Source organism: Aotus nancymaae, unplaced genomic scaffold (genome assembly GCF_030222135.1).
Source record: "Aotus nancymaae isolate 86718 unplaced genomic scaffold, 86718_ANA_hifiasm-v0.15.2.pri h1tg000003l, whole genome shotgun sequence".
Lineage (NCBI taxonomy): Eukaryota > Metazoa > Chordata > Mammalia > Primates > Aotidae > Aotus > Aotus nancymaae.
Window position 1 is genome coordinate 35206498 of NW_026988414.1, and position 13647 is coordinate 35220144.

A 13647-nucleotide genomic window follows, 5' to 3' on the forward strand; every position below is an offset into this window, starting at 1 on the left:
TACCCATTCTAACTGGCAGTGTCAAATTTAACAAGTTCAAAGGGAGTTCTTGATCTCCCCTTACTTTCAAATATGTTCCCCTTACAGTAGTTCCCATTTCAATAAATAGCACCTCCATGGGCCCAGTTACTAAGTTAAGCTACCAATTTCTGCTTCCACTCTTAACTCCTGCCTTCTCAACATAGTAGCTGACATAAACTATTTTAAAAGGTATCAAATCCTCCACCCCTTCAATGGCTTCCTCTTACATACAATTTTAAAATCCTTACCATGGCCTACTAAATGCTGCATGATCTGGCCCCTACTTACCTTTCTGACCTCAGCTTATACTGTTCTCTCCCTTAAGAAGCTTCAGACAAGCTAGGCATTTTCCATTTCCACAAAGAGCAATCTTTTCTCCTCCAATCCAACCCACCTGGTCAAAGAGCTTTCAAGGGGCTTACCCTGCCCCTCTTCCATTTGGCTAACTCTATCTTACTCTGAGAGGTCTTCCTTGACTACCCTTCCTTGGTCCCTAATTTATTTAGTTTTATTTTTGAAACAAGAGTCTTACCCTGTTGCCCAGGCTGGAGTGCAGTGGCATGATCATCACTCACTGTTAATCTCGAACTCCTGAGCTCAAGTGACCTTTCCTCCAGCCTCGGCCTCCAAAAGCGGTGGGATCACAGGCATGAACCACCACACCTGGCCCTGTTTTTAAATTACAGTTCCTTCCGTGCATTTACTATAATTTTAAACACATTGGTTTAAATGATACTTGATTACTGTCTACCTTCTCCACTAGAGAATTAATTTCAGGAGAACAGGAACCGAATCTGCTTTGTTCAGTTTGTGCTCATAATAGTAATGGCACCAGCAGCAACAAACATACCGCGTGTATTTTGTGGCAGGCATTATGATAAGCGCCGTACATACAATTAATTTAATATGTGCTTCTAGTATATTGCCCGTCAGGTAGCCAATGGTCAGTTTGTTCAATCAATGAACCCAGCCCCTACATGCTCACCTACGGGAAGCCTAGCATCCCCGGAAACTGCTCATTATACTGTTAGATAACCGGTGCTCACAGGAATCTTCTTTACACTGTATTGGCCTTAGCCTATCTCCCTGAAGTTTCCACCCACTGGTTCTATTTCTGCCCCTTCTGGGGCCACGCAACACGAGCCTGAATCGTCCTTCCGCAAGCTCGCCTTTGCAGGACCCTGAGACCCACGCGCTCCCTTCTCGTGTCCCTTCCTCCCGCCTCCCGGTACCCCTCCTGCAGATACAGCTTTTCTGCATGGTGGTCGGGAAGCTCAGCCCCGGCCAGCCAGCTGCTCCCGGCATCCTTCGCCGCCTCAGGCGTCACGTGACGGCGGCGGCCCCGCACGCTCCCCAGGCAACTGTCCGCCCGCGGGCGGGGCCGGCCGCGCGCCGCAATCCTACCGGCTGCTGCGGCCCCAGCGGGGACGGCGGGCGGCTTCCAGGGCACCGGCGGCCGCGGTTCGGACTCGGCGGTGGGAGAGCGCCCTGCAAGGTAAGCGGCCAGTGCGCAGCGGCTGCGGGCGAACTTGGACGGCCGGGGGAGGGAACCCGGGGCACTTCCCCAAGCTACCGACCCAGGAGCCGCCGCTCGGTCCTGGCCGAGGCTGAGCGTCTGGTCGGGCTTCGGGCTTCAGGGGTCTGGCGGGACCGGGAGGGGTGCCCTCAGGCCGCCCGCGGCTCCGCGCTCTCCTGGCACCTGGAGGCTCTGGCGCGCCGACGGAGAGCTGTGCCTTGGTTTCCCCTCGCATAAAACTACCGGACGCGGAGGATGTATCTCCGCAGTGCCTCCAGCCCTGAGATTTTGCGAGTAAAGTCGAAGAGGAAGAGGCTGCCTCTTGGGATTGGAAGAGCCTTCACCTAGGAACGCAGAGGCAAATAGGGGGCTGGGCACCCACTGTGTATTTTATGCAAATCGCAAGCCTCTTGAGAGACGGTTTCTTCGTCTTTAAACAAAAAGTGATAATCCCTGTCCTGCCTTGCTCTTAGGACTACAGTGAAGAACAGAGGGGAAAGTCATTTGAGGAGCCAGAACTCTGGAGTCAGTCAGCTCTGGGTTCAGATCCCAGTTCTGCCACTTACTGGCTTTGTGACCTTGAGCCAGATCGATTCCTCATCTGTTAAAAGAAGTTAGTAAACTCATGGGTTGCTGGGAGGATTAATTGTAAAGGGTTTTGCACACCGTGTCTGGCACAAAAGCCTCAGGAGATAATGCTGTTAATAAAAGCATTATTAGTAAGCTAGAGATTGCCCCCATGTGAAGCGTTTTTCAGCAGAATAATCACATTTGTTTCTATGTTTTTAGTCCTAAAAACAGTGCCGTTTTGGTTTGTAAGACCCTTTCCCTTTTTCTCATTCTGGGCCCCCTTTGCCTTCTCTTTTACAATTGGCATATGAACCTGTTGTTCCTACCAAATGAGTCAGACTGGATGGGAACGTCAGTTTACTTAAGCAGATGGGTATCAGACTCCCCCTGAGGGGAGAGAAAAGTGTCAGGCATGTGTTGCCACCAAAAAAAAAAACCACAGTACAGCGACTGACTGTCAGAGCTGGAGGATGCCTGGGAAACCATCTAATCCAGCTGTCTTCTTTGCCAATGGAGAGACTGGACTCAGAAAGAAGGAGGAGGACAGGACTTTGATATTGCTCAGAACCCAACAGAGTGTTGGCAATGGGTAGTGGAGAGGATGAACCTTTTACCTCAATTCTAATCTAATTCTGCATTTATTCAACAGCTATTTATGGAACTCCTACTGTGTGCTTATATACCTACTGGATCTGGACATAGACCTGTGAACAAGACACACATGGTCCCTGTCCTCAAAGGGCTTTTTCCGTGGCTAGCTATGTTAGTTTGAGGTTATATAATGTGTGTGTGTATCCATTTAAACCCAACTTGTGAAATGAGACATACATGTATATCCATCTCCCTGCCGGTTCTCAGTACATTTTAAAATAACAATAAGCTCCAGCTCCCAGTGAGCTTACCTCATAGCAGTTGGCCTCCAGGGACAGGAACACACAGAGAGGCCTGAATTGTTTCATGATCCCTCACACCAGTTCCAGAGTCCTTGTTGGAGCCTGGTGAGATTTGAGAGACTAGAGAAAAAGCTGCTTTGCCAGGGCTTTAGGGAAAGGATTTCCTTCTGGCCTGGAACACTTGGATTTCTTTGTCTTTCTGGTTGCAGACCTCTTATTGTTTTTAGATTTCTGAAAAGAGCCACCTTCACCATAGTGCCTTCATTTTGGTTGCTGTGGTTATCAGGGGAATTGTGTTTTTATGATCGCACAAGTAGCTGTTATCAGGGGAATTGTGTTTTTATGATCGCACAAGTAGCTGTTAAGCGATAAATGGTCAAGCAGTCACTAGTTCACCATGAGTTTCCATTCTCTGGTTTGTTTCAGTTGCAGTGCAGTCACACTGTCCCTTGCTTCCCTCCCTCCTTTTTTCCTTCAATAAATGTGCATTGGTGGCAGTGGAGTGCCAAGAGGAGTGAGAGTGAGTAGAAATAGAGAAAAACATATATAAACTCTGGCCTTAGAGACCTCAGATTCTTTGGCAGGGATAAAACTAAGGGGAGATTACTGGGGTCTCTGATTATGTAGATAGGGAGTCAGCAAGAGCTCTCAGAGATGGAAGGGATAGTGTCCTGGGCAATCAGGAAGACATTATCTTGCTTTTCATAGGAAGATGTGAAATAAATTCCTTTTATGTGCTTCAATCATGAAATAGATGGAACAAGCATTTTGTTCTTTCAGTTTGCCTTAATGAATGAACCTATTCTTGAGTTACCTATCATGGATTTTTTTTGAAATGTCTGCTAATTTCTCTCATTACCCTCTTTCTATTAGTTTCTTATTCACCTAAAATGTTTGATATTATATACATAAAGGTATGTATACAAAGAGACATTTGATTAAGATTTTGTCTATTTCAATTTAGATGTTTAGATGTTTAACATACGTGTCTCATTTCACAAGTTGAGTTTAAATTCAGTCTTGTATTTCCTTATTTTTTCTAAGTAGATCCCCAAGTCCCCTCTAATGCCCTTATTAGTGAGAATTCCAGTGTCTCCCTCTCCAAGCTCTCTGGGGGCTTATACATTCCAAAGGGGTCAGTCTTAACCGTCACTCTCCAGAGGAGAGAGAACTGCATTGTCTGAGCAGTCCACACACACTGTCATCCTGATACAGCTATATGGTATCACTACTGAAGAGCTGTCCTACACAGTCCACAGATGTGTGGTCACTGCTGCTCAACGCCCTTATTGGACCAAACCCCTGTCAGCATGATTCCATGCTTGGATTCCAAGGTTAGAGCTTTATTAGTTTGTGCTTGTGTGCTCAGCCATTCTCCCCAAGGCACCTCACTCTGGGTCTTCTGTTGAGCTTTTCACCAGACTGGGTTCCCCTGCTCTCCTGGAGAGTTCTCTTTTAGGGCATTTGGGGTCCTTTCCTGCTAGCAACCCAAGAGATTTCTCTGTTTTCAAACCCCTTATCACAGTTTGCGGGCTTCTCTTCCTAACCCTTACCCAAATCCCTTTGGCATGTTGGTTCCGCATACTCTCCAGGGTCCTGCCTACCAAAGATTCTCAGTAATGGCAGCCTTCAACAAGATATCTACCCCAGGACTTTGGGTGCCTACTCACCTTACTTTTCCATATGTAAAGAGGGGTCCTCAGGTCACCCTGAGCAAAGCACAGATTTGTTCCCAGGATATGCTGTCTACACCTACAGTCCTAAGAGAAGTAGGCATTCTGGAAAATTTACTTGGCATGTACCCTGTTAGGGATTTTGCAGGCAAAGTTTTAATTAAAAAATAAAGGATTTTAGTTTTCTCAATTTTTCTAAGAAACAATAATCAGTATATTTATTTCATTTATTTGTTTTAAACTTTTTTGAATATGAAATGCAATAAATGTGCATCGGAAAAAACACAAATATATAGTTTAATAAATAACTATAAGGGAAATACACATGTAATCACCACCATATCAAGAACCGGGACATTGCCAGTACTCAGTACCTGCTTCCAAATCATAATTTCCTCCCCTAGAAGAAGTCATCTTGACTTTTGTGATAATCTTTTTTTTGCTTTTCTTTGTAACTATGCATATATCCCTGAACAATATAGTTTAAGTTTTTTTACTTCATACATAAAGAATCGTGCTGTTTGCATTTTGTATTTTGCTTCTTTTGCTCAACTTGTTGTTTGTGAGATGCATCCATGTGGCAACCTCACTTTCATTGCTAACAGTGTTTCATGGTATGACTGTGTCACAATAGACTTATTCATTCTCTGGTTGTTGGATACTTGAGTTGCTTATAGTTTGTGGGGTTTTTTTTTTCCCTTTTCTTTTTTTTCTTGTTCCTCAGCTGGAAGCTTATAGTTTCTGACTGCCAAGCACATCCTTAGATATTTTCTGTGAACAAATTTTTTATTGTTTTTTTTTTTGAGACGGAGTTTCGTTCTTGTTGCCCAGGCTGGAGTGCAGTGGTGCGATTGCAGCTCACCGCAACCTCCGCCTCCCAGGTTCAAGTCATTCCCCTGCCTCAGCCTCCCAAGTAGCTGGGATTACAGGCATGCACCACCACACCTGGCTAATTTTTGTATGTTTTTAGTAGAGATGAGGTTTCTCCATGTTGGTCAGGCTGGTCTCAAACTCCGGACCTCAGGTGATCCACCCACCTGTGCCTCCCAAAGTGCTGGGATTACAGGCGTGAGTCACCATGCCCAGCCTATGTGAACACGTTTCTTTAGGTTATATACATTAGAGTAGAATTGCTTTGCTAGATAATGCCAAACAGTTTTCTAAGGGATTGTACCAATTTACTTTCCTACAGGGAGTATATGAGAGTTCCAGTTGCTTCATATCCTGGCAAATAGTTGGTTTTATTGGTTGTAATTTTTTAACTATTTTCATGTGTGTGTCATGATATTTCTTGTGGTTTTAACTTGCTCTCCTTCGTTACTATTGATGTTGGGCCCTTTTTTTTTTTTTTTTTTTTGAAACAGGGTTTTGCTTTGTCACCCAGGCTCGATTGCAGTGGCATGATCATGGCTTACTGTAGTCTCAACCTCCCAGACTCAAGAGAACTCTCCCACCTCAGCCCCCTGAGCAGCTGGGACAGCCAGATAATCTTTTTTTCTTTTTGAGACAAAGTCTGGCCTTGTCGCTCAGGCTGCAGTGCAGTGGTGTGATCTTGGCTCACTGCAACCTCCACCTCCCAGATTCAAGCAATTCTCTGCTTTAGCCTCCCAAGTAGTTGGGATTACAGGCACCCACCATCATGCCCGGCTAATTTTTGTATTTTTAGTAGAGACGGGGTTTCACCATCTTGGCCAGGCTGGTCTTGAACTCCTGACCTCGTGATCCACCTGCCTCGGCCTCCCAAAGTGCTGGGATTACAGGCATGAGCCACAGCGCATGGCTGCCAGATAATTTTTAATTTTTTTTTCTGTAGAGACTGGGTCTTGCCGTGTTTCCCAGGCTAGTCTCAAACTCCTGGACTCAAGCTCTTCTCCCATGTCAGCCTCCCAAAGTGCTGGGATTATAGGTGTGAGCTGCCACACCCAGCCCTTTAGCAGTTTTTTATCAGTTAGTTGGATTGCCCCTTTTGTGAACTGTCTATTCATGTCTCTTGCCATTTTTAAGTGTTTCTTAGTGATTTTTCAATAAGGAAATATATAAAGGATATATATATATATATTTTATCACTAAAGAAAATACATTTCCTTTGTATATTTTGGTTAGTGGCTCCCTGTCAGTTGTACATTTTAAAAATATCTTCTTATACTGTGTGGCTTTCTTTTTACTTTCTTAAATTATGTTATCTTAGATCTCATTCTGTAGAAGCAGGGCATGAAATAGGGATTCTTGTTCAAGTGAGACTGTGGAAGAAGCGCTCAGGAAAAGGAATATGAGGGAAGCAGGATTGAAGGAGGAAAGTCACAGCCTGGTGAGGGGGCAGTTACAGTTCTCTGGAGAAAGGGACATCTGTGAGTTGTTCTCAGCTGACACTTAACATCTGAGTGATGGGTGTGCTAGCCAGTAAAAAGGATCTGGGTGGAACCAGTAGTAGTCTCCGAAGTCCACCTCTTGCACCATTCAGATGGGCTTGCTTCTTACGTTAAGTTCACTCTATCCAGGTACAGCTTCTCCAGGATTCTGTTTAGTCACAATTCCTGGGAAAACTTATAAGAGGAAGATTAATGGGACAAACTGCAACCCTTGCTGCTGCAGTTGGTCCAGAAATCTAACAAATGCCCATCTCATCCTCTTCCACCATCCATTTTTGTTTCCCCTCCTTTATCCTTTGAATGTATGATAGAACTTGGTGATGCAGCCACTTAGGCTTGGAGGTATGTTTGTTTTCTTTACAGTCTTATTTTTGACCACAGATTCAAAGTCTTTAATGGTTCTAGGGTGATTTTGTTTTTATAATTTCTTAACTAAGTAATATTTTCCTAGGAATTTATCCCTTTATGTTTGTTTATATAAAGTTGTTTATAATGTTCTCTTATCTTTTGGTGTACAACATCTGTAGAGATATCTATGCCCTCTTTCATTCTGATTTCATTTTAATGCTTTTTTTCTTCTTTTGATTTCAGTAGAGGTTCTTTTCAGAGAACCTGCTTTTATCATCAGTGATAGTCTTCATAATAAATTTGTTTTCTGGCTAGGCACAGTGGCTCATGCCTGTAATCCCAGCACTTTGGGAGGACGAGGCGGGCGGATCACCTGAGGTCGGGAGTTCGAAACCAGCCTGACCAACATGGAGAAACCCCATCTCTACTAAAAATACAAAATTAGCTGGGTGTGGTGGTGCATGCCTGTAATCCCAGCTACTTGGGAGGCTGAGGCAGGAGAGTCGCTTGAACCTGGGAGGCGGTGATTGCAGTGAGCTGAGATCACACCATTGCACTCCAGCCTGGGCAACAAGAACAAAAGTCTGTCTCAAAAAAAATTTTTTTTAAATAAAATAAGAAATAAATTTGTTTTCTGTTTCATAAGTTCTGCTCTGTTATTCATTTTTCTCTTCTATTTTCCTTGGATTTATTTTGTTCTTTTTCTGACTTCTTGAAATTGATCTTTAGTTTCATCAATTTTTATCCTTTTGATTCTTTCCATTTAAAATTATACTTTTTTTTTTTCCAAATTCTGTTTCAGCAGGAGTTCAGAAGTTTTGATATGTGGTATCTTTGTCATTTGTTTATTTATTTTTTAATTTTTTCTGAGATGGACTTTTGCTCTTATTGTCCAGGCTGAGGTACTATGGCACAATCTTGGCTCACTGCAACCTCTGCCTCCTGGGTTCAACTGATTCTCCTGCCTCAGCCTCCCAAGTACCTGGGATTGCAGGCATGTACCACCATGCCTGGCTAAATTTTTTGTATTTTAGTAGAGACAGGGTTTTACCATGTTGGCCAGGCTGATCTGGAACTCCTGAGCATCCCAAAGTGCTGGGATTATAGGTGTGTGCCACCATGCCCGGCCTTCTTTGTTGTTTATTTCCAAAAATAGTATAATTTCCATTGTCATTCTTTCTTTAACCAATAGGCATTATATTTGAGAAATGTGTTTTGTAATTTCCAAACATACGAACATTTTCTAATTATCCTTTATTAATCAACTATGGTCAGTGTGTTCTGTTTTTTGTTTGTTTGTTTGTTTGTTTGTTTGTTTTCGAGACAGTTTTACTGTCTCCCACGTTGGAATACAGTGGTGTGATCAGAGCTAACTGCACCCTTGAACTCCTGACTCAAGCAACCCTCCTGCCTCAGCCTTCCCAAGTAACTGGGAGGACACACAGTGGTATGAGCCACTGTGCTCGAAGCTGTATAATTTTAATCCTTTGAAATTTCTTAATACTTCAGTTAGAGCTCTGTTTATGGTCAGTTTTTATAAATGTTCCATGTGTGTTTGAAAGTGATGTGCATTCTACAGTTACTGGATTCAATGTCCAATGAAATGCCATTAGATCAAGTTTATTAATCATGTTCAAATCTTCTTTATCCTTACTGTTTTTTTTCTTTTTCTTTTTGTGCCTATCTTAGCAATTATAGAGAGATGTGTCTAAATATCCAACTATAATTATGAATTTGCCTACTTCTTTTTTAAATTCTTTTGCTTTATATCTGTAAGCCCATATTATCAAGTACATACAAACATAAAGTTGTTTAATTTTCTTGGTGAATTAATTCACCTTTTATCATTATGAAGCTGCCCTTTTTGTTTCTAATAAATTATCTTTTTTGCCTTACACTTATCTGATAGTGTAGCTATGCCATCTTTTTAAAAATCTGTACAAAGTAGATTTTTTTCCATTAGTTATATATTTTCTGTAACTGTGTGTTTTAGGTAAGTCTCTTATAAATAGCATATAATTGGGTTTTGGTTTTCTTTAAACCCTGACTTTCTTTGTTTTTTAATTAGAACATTTAGTCTATTTTCATGAATGGTACCACTGATGTATTTGGGTTTAGGTCTGCCTTCTTATTTTATGCTTTCACTGTGTTTGTCCTGCCAGTTCTCATTTCATTATAGCTGTCCTCCCTTGTTTGGGGTTATTTTTCATCATTCACCTCTTTTTTTTTTCCTGGTAATTTGGATGTTTTACACTTTTTCTTAATGGTTGTGCTTGAAATTTCAGTTTAACCAAAGTTGATAGATTTCCGTTATAGGTGGTGAATATCCTTACTTTTTTTTTAAGAAACAGGGTTTCACAGTGTTGGCCAGGCTGGTCTCAAACTCCTGACCTGAGGTGATCCACCTGCCTCGGTCTCCCAAAGTGCTGGGATTACAGGCATGAGCCACCGTGCCTGGCCCCTTACTCTTTTCTTTTGGACAGACAGTACAGCGACCTTAGACCACTAGAACTGCATTTATCCTTTTTCCACCTTAGGGTAGATGAGATATAAATACAATCTATCAACTTTGATTGGAGTCTTACTAGCCTACAGAGAGAAAAAGGAAGAGAATAAGAATTTACTTCCGGCTGGAGGTGGCTCAGCCTGTAATCCCAGCACTTTGTGAAGGCTGAGGCGGGAGGATCACCTGAGGTCAGTAATTTGAGACCAGCCTGGCCAGCCTGGTGAAACCCTGTCTCTACTAAAAATACAAAAAATAGCTGGGAGTGGTGGCAGGCACCTGTAATCCCAGGTAATTGAGAAACTGAGGCGGGAGAATCACTTGAACCCAGGTGGTGGAGGTTGCAGTAAGCAGAGACCATGCCATTGCACTCCAGCCTGGGCAACAGAGCAAGATTCTATCTCAGGAAAAAAAAAAAAAAAAAGAATTTGCTTGAGAAAACTATGTGTTTGTCAGGACTTGTTTGGTTGTCAGTGATCAGCTTAAACTATCTGAACTTGAAAAAGAACATCAGTTGGCTTTAAAAAGAAAATGTTTCTGTGTCCCTGCCTCTTTTGTCTTTTGCGGTCTCTCCCCTTGGTTGTCTTGAGTTTTGCTTCATTCCTTATATGGACTCTTTTGAGTTGCCCCATTCCTTGCAAGGGGAAGGGGGATTTTTATTGTCTTCTTCGGGTCAGGTTTCCATCCTGTGAGATAGAGGACTGCAGCAATCCCAGTGGCAGCCCTAACAGGACTAAATAGAGTGGGAGTGGGGTTCCCCTGAGGATGCAGAAGAGGGAAGGTACTGGGCAAACATAGTAAGGCCTGGTGCAGTGGCTCATGCCTGGAATCCCAGCACTTTGGGAGGCCAAGGCAGGAAGATCTCTTGAGGCTAGGAATTCAAGGCCAGCTTGGGCAACATAGCAAAGACCCTGTTTCTACAAAAAATTTAAAAATTAGCCGAGGGTGGTGGCATGCACTTTTGTAGTACCAGCTATTTGGGAGGCTGAGGTGGGAGGATTACTTAAGCTGCAGAATATGAGGCTGCAGTGAGCTGTGATCACTCCACTGCACTCCTTTCTGGGTGACAGAGCAAGATCCTCTCTCTAAAAAAGAAAAAAATCTTGCTCTATCCCTACCCCTTTACTGGACCAGAAATAGATATCAGACCCAAGAGTAGTGCCAAGTCCATGAGAATGAGAAAAAAGATGAACATTCTCTCAGAAATGTGAATGTGGGGGTTGCAAAAGGACACTTAATTACAGAGATGGAACCTGAAGTGGTAGAGAGAAGCCATGAGCTAGAGCCAGGCTTATGAGGGGTCCTGGCAAGCTGATCTTAGGAGGAAGGAGAAGCAATGAGGTAGAAAAAAGTGTGTATGGACTCCAGGTATGAGGAGAACGGAGCAGCCCGTTCAGAGTGGCTAAGACACATGAAGAGTCAAGACGCTCATACTCCAGCTGCTGAAGGCCTTGGGGCTCCTGTGGATCCAGGCCTTTGCTTCTGGAGTCTGGGAGACCCAGTCCTACTGTGGTACTGTTCCTGAATTTCCGTACAATCCTATCTTCCTTAATAGTGCATGTATTCTCTTACGATAAACCCTTTCTTATTTGCACTTGCAGTCAAAAGACTCTCTAGAACAGATAGATGTTCAGAGCCTGGGGGCAATGTCCACATTAGTGAATTGCTCGCATGCCAGTGCTGTTCTAGTCATACTGTTCTGCGTAACAATACTTATTCTCTTGGTCATTGAATGGTGGGAGCTCCAAACCTTGTTGGCTTAGTTACAGTAAAGAATCCTGTACAACTACTGCTTGGCCTGGTAGTGTGTCTCTGCCTTATTGGCTGGGGAAGGGGGGCAGTGAGCTCTACTTCCTCTCTAGTCTCTCTTTTCTTCTTCTTTTCTTTTTTTTTGAGACAGAGTTTCCCTCTTGTTACCCAGGCTGAAGTGCAATGGCACGATCTTGGCTCACCGCAACCTCCGCCTCCTGGGTTCAAGCAATTCTCCTGCCTCAGCCTCCGAGTAGCTGGGACTACAGGCATGCGCCACCATGCCCAGCTAAATTTTTTTGTATTTTTTTTTAGTAAAGACAGGGTTTCATCATGTTGACCAGTATGGTCACCCGCCTCATGATCCACCCGCCTCATGATCCACCCTCCTCAGCCTCCCAAAGTGGTGGGATTATAGGCGTGAGCCACCACGCCTGGCCCTCTTTTTTTTTTTTTTTGAGATTGAGTCTCACTCTGTCGCCCAGGCTGGAGTGCAGTGGCGTGATCTCCGTTCATGCAACCTCAGACTGCCAGGTTCAAGCGATTCTCCTCCCTTAGCCTCCCAAGTAGCTGGGACTACAGGCTCGTGCCATCATGCCCAGCTAATTTTTGTATTTTTAGTAGAGACAGGGTTTCACCATGTTGGTCAGGCTGGTCTCGAACTTCTGAGCTCAAGTGATCTGCCCGCCTCGACTTCCAAAAGTGCTGGGATTACAGGCATAAGCCACTGCACCTAGCCATCTAGTCTCTTTTTTCCTTACCTCACAATAGGAAATTTATTGGCTATAATTACTTTTTTTTTCTAGGATATGGAAAGGGTTGATGCAAAGTGTGATGCAGAGAAAAGAAAGGGAAAGGCACTCAGGGAAAGGAAAGAATCTTAGGAAAGAGGGAATTCGTTGTCATGCATTCTGTTTGCCGTATAAGGTATGGTGTTAATTGCTTTCCATCCATTCTCTGATTTCATCCCCGGAACAGTTTCCTGCAGTAGCATTGTCTCCATTTTTATAGATGAGGAAGCTGAGACAGGATGGTCTGACTTCACTGAATGTGTCATTTCATATGTACAGTATTGATCACTTGATGTGGAATTGCCTCTAACTGAGAGTGATTAAAGAGAAATGGCTGGGAGGCAGGAGGGAGAAAGGGACCGTGATCAGATAGTTCCCTCTGCAGACCCAGCTGTAATGTCTGAGTTGGTTGAGGTCCACTTCAGCTCTTTATTTATTCCTTGTTGCTGCTGCCCTGCTTCTTGCTGACTCAGGGGTCTGCTGCTGAGTAGAGGTGCCCTTGATTTTCATAGATTCTGGCTTGAGGTCCTACGTCTTTGGCTACGTCTTTATTTATTTTTTTTTTTTTGAGACGGAGTTTCGCTCTTGTTAGCCAGGCTGGAGTGCAATGGCTCAATCTCGGCTCACCGCAACCTCTGCCTCCTGGGTTCAGGCAATTCTCCTGCCTCAGCCTCCTTAGTAGCTGGGATTACAGGCACGCACCACCATGCCCAGCTAATTTTTTGTATTAGTAGAGACGGGGTTTCACCATGTTGACCAGGATGGTCTCGATCTCTTGACCTTGTGATCCACCCGCCTCGGCCTCCCAAAGTGCTGGGATTACAGGCGTGAGCCACCGCGCCCGGCTTTGGCTGGGCTTCTTAACAGAGTACTGCTTTTTCCAACATTGTGTAGTGATATTTTAGTGCATAACAATTGCAGGATCAAATTCATTCTTATTTCATGATCTATGAGTTTATATATATATGCGATGGTGAGGCTAGAAGTTCCTATATCATCACTTCATAAGTTAAGAACCCTAATACTCCAAGAAAGGAACTAGAAGGCAGGTGGTGGTAATGGAAAGGCTTTGGACTCAGTCCAATTTAGTAAATCCCAGCTTACTAAGTAAAACTGAATAAATGTTTACTCCTAGGAATTGAGGATAAGAATACTGTGTTTTGGTTGATGGCCGGGCGCGGTGGCTCACGCCTGTAATCCCAGAACTTTGGGAG

At 43.7% G+C, this 13647-nt stretch overlaps 1 protein-coding gene across 2 annotated transcripts in view; it reads left to right on the top strand.

The window, feature by feature from the left end:
- The first annotated feature begins 1471 nt into the window (after positions 1–1471).
- The window catches only part of FBXO10 (F-box protein 10), a 60756-nt gene continuing 48580 nt past the window's right edge, over positions 1472–13647 (top strand). For both annotated transcript variants that reach the window (XM_021671514.2, XM_021671515.2), the window contains exon 1: positions 1472–1516. The gene's annotated coding sequence lies outside the window, so the exon portion shown is untranslated. The remainder of the gene's footprint in view (positions 1517–13647) is intronic.